Source organism: Cherax quadricarinatus, chromosome 16, assembly GCF_038502225.1.
Source record: "Cherax quadricarinatus isolate ZL_2023a chromosome 16, ASM3850222v1, whole genome shotgun sequence".
NCBI classification, from domain to species: domain Eukaryota; kingdom Metazoa; phylum Arthropoda; class Malacostraca; order Decapoda; family Parastacidae; genus Cherax; species Cherax quadricarinatus.
In genome coordinates, this window is record NC_091307.1 from 36,641,733 (window position 1) to 36,654,767 (window position 13,035).

Genomic DNA, 13,035 nt, shown 5'->3' on the forward strand with positions numbered 1-13,035 from the left:
AATACTTGCTACTGTGGATCTAATATTAGTTATTAAGGAAGTAATGCTAGTTATTATAGAGATAATACTAGTTGTTAAAGAACTAATGCCAATTATAGATCTCATATCAGTTATTATTTAGCTAATACTAGTTATTATAGAGCTAATATTAGATAATATGGAGTTAATAATAGCTGTTAAGGAGTTAATAATAACTGTTAAGGAACTAATACTAGTTATTATAGAGTTAATACTAGTTATCTGATACTAGTTACTGTAGATCCAGTCAGAAAAATTAAATAACCATCGTGGCAATTTATACTAAGTTACCATTTGCTTATAAATATACATTTACAAGAACTTGAAGTTATTATACTCACAACAGATATGAATCATTGCAACAAATACAATCAATGTGTGCACAAGTGGATTAAATATATCAAATAACCCTCCATGAATCGAGCGTACATGTGCAGCCTGGTAAGACCTGCAACCAGTCACACAGAACAAACATATAAATTTAATACTAGAGAAAGTTAACACAAGATCTGTTGAACATGCGTCAGGCAGGTCAGTTGGTTTTCCAGATGTTAAGAATGACAGCCAATGTTGCTCTGCTTACTATCAGCTTCTTTAGGGGGTTTATTTAAAGCTGACGTACTGAAAATAGAATTTTTTAGATTTTGAATTTAGAAAGTTTTATATTGATGAGGAAGCCCTAAACCCATTAGGGTTATGCATTGTTTGGGGAATACAGGTAATTAGTCTCAAGTCAAGGAAAGTCAGGCTTTAGTTATTAAGATCAGGAGCGCGCGCGTGTGTGTGTGTGTGTGTGTGTGTGAGTGTGTGTGTGTGTGTGTGTGCATGTGTGTGTGTGTGTGTGTGTGTGTGTGTGTGTGTGTGTGTGTGTGTGTGCATGTGTGTGTGTGGGGGAGTTATGTGTGTGTGGGGGGGAGTTATGTGCGTGTATGTGTATGTACTCACCTATATGTGGTTGCATGGGCCGAGTCATAGCTCCTGGCCCATCCTCTTCACTGGTCGATACTAATTCACTCTCTACCTGCTCCATGAGCTTTATCATACCTTTTCTTAAAGCTATGCATTTAACTTGCTTCAACTACTTCACTCTCCAGATCATTCCACTTACTAATAACTCTAAGGCTAAAGAAATATTTCCTAACATCCCTATGATTCATCTGGGTTTTCAACTTCTAATTGTGATTCCTTGTTGCTGTGTCCCATCTGTGGAATATCCTGTCTCTATCCACCTTATCGACTCCTCTCGGTAATTTATATGTCATTATCATATTCCCTTATCTCTCCTGTCCCAGAGTGTCGTCAGATCGATTTCCCTTAACCTCTCCTCGTAGGAAATTCCCCTTAGCACTTTCTCCAATTTCCTTACGTGCTTGGCTAGGTTTGAGTTCCCAACTGATGTTGCGTACTCCAATATAGGCCTAACGTACACGATGTGCAGGGTCCTGAACGAATCCTTATTAAGAAGTCAGAATGCTATTATTAGGTTTACCAGGCGCCCGTATGCTGCAGCAGTTACTTGGATGATGTGCGCCTCAGGAGATGTGCCCGATGTTATACTCACCCCAAGATCCTTTTCCATGAGTGAGGTTCGTAGTCTCTGACCCCCTAGACTGTACTCCGTCTGCGGTCTTCTTTGCCCTCCTCCAATCTTCATGACTTTGCACTTGGTGGGGTTGAATTCCAGGAGCCAATTTCTGGACCAGGCCTTCAGCCTGTCCAGATGCCTTTGTAGTTCTTCCTGGCCCTCGTCCGATTGAATTCTTCTTACCAGCTTTACATCATCTGCAAACAGGGACATATCTGAGTCTATTCCTTCCGTTATGTTCACATGTAACAGAAACAACATCGGTCCTAGGAATGACCCCAGTGGAACCCCGCTCGTCACTGGCGCCCACTATGACTCCTCGTCAAGTACCATGATTCGCTTTTGTCTTCCCGACAGGTATTCCCTGAATCATTGCAGTGCCTTCCCTGTTATCCCTACATGGTCCTCCAGCTAGTGCACTAATCTCCTGTGTGGAACCGTGTCAAACGCCTTCGTAAAGTCCACGAAAGCGCAATCTACTCACCCCTCTCTCTCTCGTCTTATTGCTTTCACCCTATCACAGAACTCCAGTAGATTTGTGACACAGGATTTCCCATCCCTGAAACCGCGCGGGTTTTCGTTGATAAGCTCATTGCTTTCTAGGTGCTCCACTACTCTTCTCCTGATAATCTTCTCCATGACCTTGCATACTATACATGTCAGTGACACTGGTCTGTAGTTTAATGCTTCGTGTCTGTCTCCTTTTTTAAAAATTGGGACTACATTTGCCATCTTCCATACCTCAGGTAGTCGCCCTGTTTCAACAGATGTGTTGAAGATTGTTGTTTGTGGTACACATAGCGCCTCTGCTCCCTCTCTGGAAGTAGTGAATAGGCTTAACAGCCTAATCACTACTTCCTCAGTTGTATGTATTGTGTCCAACACTTGATGGTGTGCCCCACCTCTCGGTTTTTCTGGAGTACCTTCTGTCTCCTCTGTGAACACTTCTTTGAATCTCATGTTGAGCTCCTCACATACTTCACAGTCATTTCTTGTGATCTCCCCTACTTCCTTTCTCAGCCTGATTACCTGGTCCTTGATTGTTGTTTTCATCCTGATGTGACTGTACAACAGTTTCGGATCATATTTGGCTATCATTGCTGTGTCATTTTCGTATTGTCGTTGGACCTCCTTTCTTACCTGTGCATATTCATTTTTATCTCTATAACTACTCTCCTTATTCTCATGGGTCCTTTTCCTGCTACCTTGCATATCGTTGTCACATATTCCATCATCTCATTTACAGACTTCCCTGCCAGTTCTCTGTCCCACTGAGCCCTGTGCAGGAAAATCTTCATGCCTGTGTAGTCCTCTCTCATGTAGTTTGGCTTCATTTGTCCTTCCCTTCCTGCTTTCCTCTCCACTTGTAACTCTACTATGTATTCGAAGCTCAGAACCACGTGGTCACTGGCCCCAAGGGGCCTTTCATATGTGATGTTCTCAATATCTGCACTACTCAAGGTGAATACTAGGTCCAGTCTTGCTGGTTCATGCTCTCCTCTCTCTCTGGTAGTGTCCCTTATGTGTGTGTGTGTGTGTGTGTGTGTGTGTGTGTGTGTGTGTGTGTGTGTGTGTGTGTGTGTGAAGCAATCTGTATGTATAAATGCAAAATATTCGAATCAAGTTTGACTGCATCATGACCTAAATTAAACTCCACACAAACCTAATGCTAACTGTCCTTGTTCTGAAGACTCTTGTTCTTGTTTCTTAGTCCGTGCACACTGAAAATACGAAGTGCAGAAAACATTCTGACACAAACTCGGCATAGTGATCTCACAGTCCCTCTTTCCATCAAATAATCTACTATCTTGTGAAGTGTCGAAACTGGATGAGTGATTGCCTGGCTGCTACTGTGAAAGATCGTATGTGATGGTAAGACTTGCCAGTAGGCCTACTGCCTCAGAATGGTGTACTGCCTCAGAATGGTGTACTGCCTCAGAATGGTGTACTGCCTCAGAATGGTGTACTGCCTCAGAATAGTGTACTGCCTCAGAATGGTGTACTGCCTCAGAATGGTGTACTGCCGCAGAATGGTGTACTGCCGCAGAATGGTGTACTGCCTCAGAATGGTGTACTGCCTCAGAATGGTGTACTGCCTCAGAATGGTGTACTGCCTCAGAATGGTGTACTGCCTCAGAATGGTGTACTGCCGCAGAATGGTGTACTGCCGCAGAATGGTGTACTGCCGCAGAATGGTGTACTGCCTCAGAATGGTGTACTGCCTCAGAATAGTGTACTGCCTCAGAATGGTGTACTGCCTCAGAATGGTGTACTGCCGCAGAATGGTGTACTGCCGCAGAATGGTGTACTGCCTCAGAATGGTGTACTGCCTCAGAATGGTGTACTGCCTCAGAATGGTGTACTGCCTCAGAATGGTGTACTGCCTCAGAATGGTGCACTGCCTCAGAATAGTGTACTGCCTCAGAATGGTGTACTGCCTCAGAATGGTGTACTGCCGCAGAATGGTGTACTGCCTCAGAATGGTGTACTGCCTCAGAATGGTGTACTGCCTCAGAATGGTGTACTGCCTCAGAATGGTGTACTGCCTCAGAATAGTGTACTGCCTCAGAATGGTGTACTGCCTCAGAATGGTGTACTGCCTCAGAATGGTGTACTGCCTCAGAATGGTGTACTGCCTCAGAATGGTGTACTGCCTCAGAATGGTGTACTGCCTCAGAATGGTGTACTGCCTCAGAATGGTGTACTGCCTCAGAATGGTGTACTGCCTCAGAATGGTGTACTGCCTCAGAATGGTGTACTGCCTCAGAATGGTGTACTGCCTCAGAATGGTGTACTGCCTCAGAATGGTGTACTGCCTCAGAATGGTGTACTGCCTCAGAATGGTGTACTGCCGCAGAATGGTGTACTGCCTCAGAATGGTGTACTGCCTCAGAATGGTGTACTGCCTCAGAATGGTGTACTGCCTCAGAATGGTGTACTGCCTCAGAATGGTGTACTGCCTCAGAATGGTGTACTGCCTCAGAATGGTGTACTGCCTCAGAATGGTGTACTGCCGCAGAATGGTGTACTGCCTCAGAATGGTGTACTGCCTCAGAATGGTGTACTGCCTCAGAATGGTGTACTGCCTCAGAATGGTGTACTGCCTCAGAATGGTGTACTGCCTCAGAATGGTGTACTGCCTCAGAATGGTGTACTGCCTCAGAATGGTGTACTGCCTCAGAATGGTGTACTGCATCAGAATGGTGTACTGCCGCAGAATGGTGTACTGCCTCAGAATGGTGTACTGCCTCAGAATGGTGTACTGCCTCAGAATGGTGTACTGCCTCAGAATGGTGTACTGCCTCAGAATGGTGTACTGCCTCAGAATGGTGTACTGCCTCAGAATGGTGTACTGCCTCAGAATGGTGTACTGCCGCAGAATGGTGTACTGCCGACAGAAAGAGAGCAAAAAGCATTCTCTTTCAGAAGCAACTTTCTTTCAGACACTCTCGCTGTGTCCAGACCTTGAAGATAAAGGTTGACACAGCGAGACGTTGTCCTTAAATACGCAAGAACATATTATTATATTAATAATGATAAACAAAATCAACAAGTACATGATTAAGATACATACACAATACTTACGTGTCATAACAACGGAGACGTTACGCCAGCCAGTGGTTTTATCTGTCCAATACAGAGATTAATTACTTGAGATGGTGGTAGCCATAAACAGTTGATTGAGGGGATCAGTCCCTCAGCCTTGGTAGGTGGTGTTCGGTCCCTCAGCCATACTAGGTGGTGTTCAGTCCCTCTGCCTTATTAGGTGTTCAGTCCTCCGGCCTTGGTAGGTGGTGTTCAGTCCCTTAGCCTTGGTAGATGGTGTTCACTCCCTCTGCCTTAGTAGGTGTTCAGTCCTCCGGCCTTGGTAGGTGGTGTTCGGTCCCTCAGCCATACTAGGTGGTGTTCAGTCCCTCTGCCTTAGTAGGTGTTCAGTCCTCCGGCCTTGGTAGGTGGTGTTCAGTCCCTTAGCCTTGGTAGATGGTGTTCACTCCCTCTGCCTTAGTAGGTGTTCAGTCCTCCGGCCTTGGTAGGTGGTGTTCGGTCCCTCAGCCATACTAGGTGGTGTTCAGTCCCTCTGCCTTAGTAGGTGTTCAGTCCTCCGGCCTTGGTAGGTGGTGTTCAGTCCCTTAGCCTTGGTAGATGGTGTTCACTCCCTCTGCCTTAGTAGGTGTTCAGTCCTCCGGCCTTGGTAGGTGGTGTTCGGTCCCTCAGCCATACTAGGTGGTGTTCAGTCCCTCTGCCTTAGTAGGTGTCCAGTCCTCCGGCCTTGGTAGGTGGTGTTCAGTCCCTTAGCCTTGGTAGATGGTGTTCACTCCCTCTGCCTTAGTAGGTGTTCAGTCCTCCGGCCTTGGTAGGTGGTGTTCAGTCCCTTAGCTTTGGTAGATGGTGTTCACTCCCTCTGCCTTAGTAGGTGTTTAGTCCTCCGGCCTTGGTAGGTGGTGTGCAATACCTCAGCCTTAGTAGGTGCTGTTCAGTCCCCCAGCCTTCGTACGTGGTGTTCAGTCCCTCAACATTAGTAGGTGGTGTTCAGTCCCTCAGTCATGGTAAGTGGTGTTCAGCTCCTCAGCCTTAGTAGGTGGTGTTCAGTCCCCCAGCCTTTGTAGGTGGTGTTCAGTCCCCCAGCCTTGGTAGGTGGTGTTCAGTCCCCCAGCCTTGGTAGGTGGTGTTCAGTCACTTAGCCTTAGTAGGTGAAAATCAGTCATTCAGTTTTGGTAGGCAGTGTTCAGTTCCTTAGCTTTGGTAGATGGTATTCAGTTCTCCAGTCTTGGTGGTCAGTCCTCCAGTCTTGGTAGGTGGTGTTCAGTCCACCGTCCTTGGTAGGTGGTGTTCAGTCCCTCAGCCTTGGTAGGTGGTGTTCAGTCCTCCGTCCTTGGTAGGCGGTGTTCAGTCCCTCAGCCTTGGTAGGTGGTGTTCAGTCCTCCGTCCTTGGTAGGCAGTGTTCAGTCCCTCAGCCTTGGTAGGTGGTGTTCAGTCCTCCGTCCTTGGTAGGCGGTGTTCAGTCCCTCAGCCTTGGTAGGTGGTGTTCAGTCCTCTGTCCTTGGTAGGCGGTGTTCAGTTCCTTAGCCTTGGTAGGTGGTGTTCACTCCCTCAGCCTTAGTAGGTGGTGTTCAGTCCCTCAGCCTTAGTAGGTGGTGTTCAGTCCCTCAGCCTTAGTAGGTGGTGTTCAGTCCCTCAGCCTTAGTAGGTAATGTTCACTCCCTCAGCCTTGGTAGGTGGTGTTCAGTCCCTTAGCCTTGGTAGGTGGTGTTCAGTCATTCAGTTTTGGTAGGCAGTGTTCAGTTCCTTAGCCTTGGTAGGTGGTGTTCAGTCCTCCACCCTCGGTAGGTGGTGTTCAGTCCCTCAGCCTTAGTAGGTAGTGTTCACTCCCTCAGCCTTGGTAGGTGGTGTTCAGTCATTCAGTTTTGGTAGGCAGTGTTCAGTTCCTTAACTTTGGTAGGTGGTGTTCAGTCTCCCAGTCTTGGTAGGTGGTGTTCAGTCCCTCAGCCTTGGTAGGTGGTGTTCATTCCCCCGGCCTTGATAAAGCTAGAGCGGCTCCCGGACAGATGGCCGACAGACATATGGCCGACACACATTTCACCGACGGACATTTGGCCGAACGGACATTTCACCGAATGGATGAAATGTCATTCATCACCTAATTTAACCTAATTTTCCGTTCGGTGAAATGTCCATTCGGCCAAAATGTCCGTCGGTGAAATGTCTGTCGGCCAAGTGTCCGTTGGTCATGTGTCCGGCCACGAGCCATAGCAGATGCACGAGGAAGAGAAAATTTATATACTTTATATAAGTGAGGTGAAGCAGTTGGAGACAGCCTCACACAGGTAGTGGAAGTTACTCAAACCTGTTGGTCTGGCAAACGTCGGAGTTACAGAAGAATTCTCTGTATCAGGATTCCGATGATGGTTTTGTGTCAAGTAAATATTGTATAATACTTGTCTCTCCATCTAAATGGCGCACCTGCGGTTCACATATTCCTAACATAGCACTGGTGAACTAGACATGTGTGAAACGTCTGAATATCGTTAATATGAAGACGTATCACCAAACAATGTTTTTATTAGTTCAGTAAAGACCTTAAAAACCGGGGAATCTGGAAGAGGAGGTAATCAGTTCCCCAGCACTGACAGCAGGTGTTCAGACCTGGAGCCGTGATCAATCTAAATAAGAAACAGGAGAATGTACACCTAAATACTATAGCCAGGAGAGAGGTGGAGGATTTAAAGGCATCGTCACAGGTGACCAGGGATCAGGTGAGTTGAGTCAGGTGAGTTGGGTCAGGTGAGTTGGACCGCGTGAATTGGGCCAAAACCGGGTGAGTTGGACCAAAACCGGGTGAGTTGGACCAAAACCGGGTGAGTTGATAAAAAACCCTTCCTGCCGGCCGGCTGGAAGGGTCTTCCACCATCCTCACCATCACATCTCTATTACGTGAGTTTCCTCTCCAGTTGTTTTGATTTAAATGCACGTCAAGCATCCGTCAGGTCCGCTCTATCTCCGTCATTCTTCCTCATGACTCTCATACAATTGCAACATATGTCGCGCTCATATCATACTCTCGACGAATATTAATGCTGCTGCCTCGGCGGGAAAGGCGTTTAAACCCTCCAAGATGACAGGTAAAATATTAATAATGCGGCAATATTTTACATAAATATAAACACACACACACACACACACACAGACACACACACACACACACACACACACACACACACACACACACACACACACACACACACACACACACACACACACACACACACACACACAGAATAAAAATATCCAAGTGTTGCATAATTATATCACTGGAGCGTGTTACGTCGTGACTATAATTTACCAGTTAGAATACCACTTGATATATTATACATTTTAGACTACACCAGGTAGTATACAACATACGAAAATATTCTTGATTTCATCAGTTAAAATACAAAATGGAAGACTTCACCAGTTAGAATACAATATGCTAGACTTCACCAGTTAGAATACAACGTGGTAGACTTCACCAGTTAGAATACAATATGCTAGACTTCACCAGTTAGAATACAATATGCTAGACTTCACCAGTTAGAATACAATGTGGTAGACTTCACCAGTTAGAATACAACGTGGTAGACTTCACCAGTTAGAATACAACATGGTAGACTTCAGTTAGAATACAACGTTCTACAACAGACAGATACACAAAGCCAACTAAGAATTCCATCATTATTCATGATTAAAAATAATTTTTTAACGTAGATGATTAATGATAATTGCTGTGATTAACATTGTTAATGATGACATGTGTCATTAACATTATTAAGGATCACAGATGTCATTAACATCAAGGATCATAGGTGTCATTAATATTATTAAGGATTACAGGTTAACATCAAAGATCACAGGTGTCACTAATATTATTATCGATCACAAGTGTCATTAACATTAAGGATCACAGGTGTCATTAACATTAAGGATCACAAGTGTCACTAGCATTATTAAGGATCACAGGTGTCACTAATATTATTAAAGATCACAGGTGTCACTAACATTATTAAGGATCACAGGTGTCACTAACATTATTAAGGATCACAGGTGTCACTGACATTATTAAGGATCACAAGTGTCATTAACATTAAGGATCACAGGTGTCACTAATATTATTAAGGATCACAAGTGTCATTAACATTATTAAGGATCACAGGTGTCATTAACATTATGGATCACATGTGTCACTAACATTATTAAGGATCACAGGTGTCACTAACCTTATTAAGGATCACAGGTGTCACTAACATTATTAAGGTTCACAGGTGTCATTAACATTATTAAGGATCACAGGTGTCACTAACATTATTAAGGTTCACAGGTGTCATTAACATTATTAAGGATCACAGGTGTCACTAACATTATTAAGGATCACAAGTGTCAATAACATTAAGGATCACAGGTGTCACTAACATTATTAAGGATCACAGGTGTCACTAACATTATTAACTATCGCAAGTGTCATTAACATTATTAAGGATCACAAGTGTCATAAACATTAAGGATCACAGGTGTCACTAACATTATTAAGGATCACAGGTGTCACTAACATTATTAACTATCGCAAGTGTCATTAACATTATTAAGGATCACAAGTGTCATAAACATTAAGGATCACAGGTGTCACTAACATTATTAAGGATCACAGGTGTCATTAACATCAAGGATCACAGGTGTCACTAACATTATTAAGGATCACTGATACAATAACCGGATAAGACGACCTTAACACACTGGAACAATTAAAAAGATCCCTGGCACGATAGAACAACTAAAAACGACCCTGGCAGTATGGAACAATCACAGTCAACCCTGGCAGGCTGGAACAACTGAAAACAACCCTGATAAGATGGAACAACCTGAAACGACTCTTGTACGATGGAACAACATAACACTGTCCATAACACTGAAATATGAGAAGGAAACCAGTCCAGAACAATGAAATATGACAAAGAAACCCGTCCTGAACAATAAAATATAACAGGGAAACCCGTCCAGAACAATGAAATATGAGAGGGATCTACCTCCTCAAACACCTTAGTGAAAAAAGTTAGTAAATTCGTAAGACAGGAACGCCCCTTTGTAAAACCATGTTGAGAATCATTAATCAATCTGTGTCTGTCAAGATACGACCCTGGCAGAATGGAATAATTACACTCAATAACCTGACACGATAGAACAACTAAAAAGACCCTGGCAGGCTGGAACAACTTAAAACGACCCTGGCAGGCTGGAACAACTTAAAACGGCCCTGACAGGATGGAACAAGAGAGAAGCAACCAATCAACTCTTCCAAACAAACTTCAGCCTCTTGTGTATCTTCCACTCACCGACAATTCTTTTAGATTATAGTTACTTAATTATGATTCCATCGCATAGCTGAGTAAATAACAAATATTAATAATTCATTCACCGTTTATTAAGTCCAGTGAAATTATTTTATTCATGAGGAAGTGCTAAAACCATATGGGAAAGGGGTTCAATAGCGCCCGTAATCTTTTGAAATCTCCCTTACAAGATACAGTTATTTTTTACCAGACATTGTAGAAGCTGGGTAATGTTAAGTAATGAAGTTTGATCCAAGGAAAGGGGAAGTTTTCAGTCATTTCTGGAATCAAGTGCCCTTCATCAGCATCAAGGCATGGTCGTCGTGAAGGGTAGGTATGAAGGGTCCTGCAGGACCAGTGAGGCCGTGGTCCACTCCCACCTGAGCAGCGTCGCTTTAAGGACCTCAACACAAGCACAGGAATATGTTACACGCACACACACACACACACACACACACACACACACACACACACACACACACACACACACACACACACACACACACACACACACATTTCATTATTTTGTTTAGTTTTGAAAGTGTAACCACGTATTATGTTGCTCAATAATAACCCACATGGAGACAGAACCTCAGAAGATTGATTGATTGATCTGTATATTTCGAACCCCTTCTGGGATCCTTTGGATCATCTGCTGAGGAGGATCCCAGAAGGTGGTCGCAATATACAGATCAATCAATCAGTATCCTGAGTTTCTGTCTCCATGTGGGTTATTATTAACTATTGACAAGTGTTCATTACACTTTAGTTATTCACATGTAATGTTATTATTGACAAATGTCTAACTTCTTATAAATTTTCCTTATTATTATTATTATTATTATTATTATTATTATTATTATTATTATTATTATTATTATTATTATTATTATTATTATTATTATTATTATTAACTTTGTTGTTATTTTCGTTTATTTTATTTTGGTATTGTTATTATTAAAGTTATTTAATATTTCACCTGGCTCTCATAACGAGAAAAATATTTCTATGAAGATTTTCCAGCTGCCCCTAAGATACGTACTATATCCTGTGTTGTGGAGAGGAGGGGTGAGGGAGGAGCGTTCTGCCACCCTTACTGCACCCTTGATCAAGTATGACGGGGGGGGGGGAGGTGAGGTTGGAGGGTTCTGCCCCTTACCAGCCCTTATCCAGTTAGCAGCCGGGTGGGGGGCAGTGAGGGAAAGGAGAGTAATGGAAGGCTGATTTACAGGTATACATGATGTGTGAGGCTGAAGGTATATACCTGGCCAGTGTGGTCTTGACGACCATGTCTGTGCTGTGTCTGTGTTACACTTTCTTGCGTCCTCCTCCCCCTCCTCTTCTTCTTCCTCTTCATCTTCCTTCTTCCTCTTCCTCTGGCCTCAATACGGCCGCCCTCCTCCTCCTCACGGTCTGGTTCACTCCATCCATACTCGACCGCCGCAAAACCCATTTCCAAATTGGTATTGATTTCCCATGTTCTATTTTTCCTGCTCCAGGTGTCTTGTCATCTGCACAGACTCTGGTAAAAACTCAGCATCTATGTTGTATCTATTCCTGCAATTTTATTTTGTTTTCTTCCCTTTCAGGCCTTTTATTTTTTCCTCTTTTCGTACTTCCTTTTCCCCATGTGTTGTTCTCGTGTATCCTGTAAGCCGTCTACTGCTTTCGTGAACTGTTTTGCGTCTTGTTATTGCTCTCTCTCTCCCTCTCTCTCTCTCTCTCTCTCTCACACACACACACAGGGTTTAACAAGGTTAGGTTAAGGATTCCTAACTTTATCTACAAACTTAGATCTGTTACCTACATCAGCTCATTTAAAAGCCGTGTTATTGTTCTGAGACATAGAAATAAGGAACAGGATGAAGTTGAAGCAATTTCACTTGATCATCTGACTTTATTTCGTTGATATCATTATGCTGTACGAACATGTTGCAGACTCTAGTCATCCTGGGAATAAATGATCTCAGATGAAGTGATGTTCTGAAGAAGGTTTACAATCAGCGTGAAGTTGCTGCCCGTCTTGTGGTGTAGAAGCTGCTTCTCGCTGTACTCGAAGTGGAGCCAAGTGACAATATTGACCTTGCACATAACAGTAAAGCCGCCTACATTCCTCCAGTGTTGAAGGCTCTGGTGAAATGACAGATCTCTCTCTCTCTTCTTTCTCTCTTTTCTTTCTCTCTTCTATCTCTTTTAGCTTCCCTCATCATTTATTATCCTTTTCCTTCCCTCCAGTATTTCTCTCTTTCCTTCCATCAAATCAGTTACACTAAGCAATAAAATTACTTTTCCTTCCTCAAATTTACTTCCCTCCCATTAACTTTTATTCCTCTATCCTTCCCCTTTATTACTCTCTTCCTTATTATTATTCTTACCTTACCTTTCCATCTCATTCACCAAATTTTTTCCGAACTTAATTTTCCTAACTTCTTCAGTCCTTCCCATTCACATTATTTTTCGCGTCTTATGCTTCTTTATTCCGTCTTTAGTTGCTTCTTTTTGCCATTATTTTCTAGCTCTCGCTCGTATATTTTCTGCTGTTCCTCTTGTTTCTCCGACATCCTCACTATG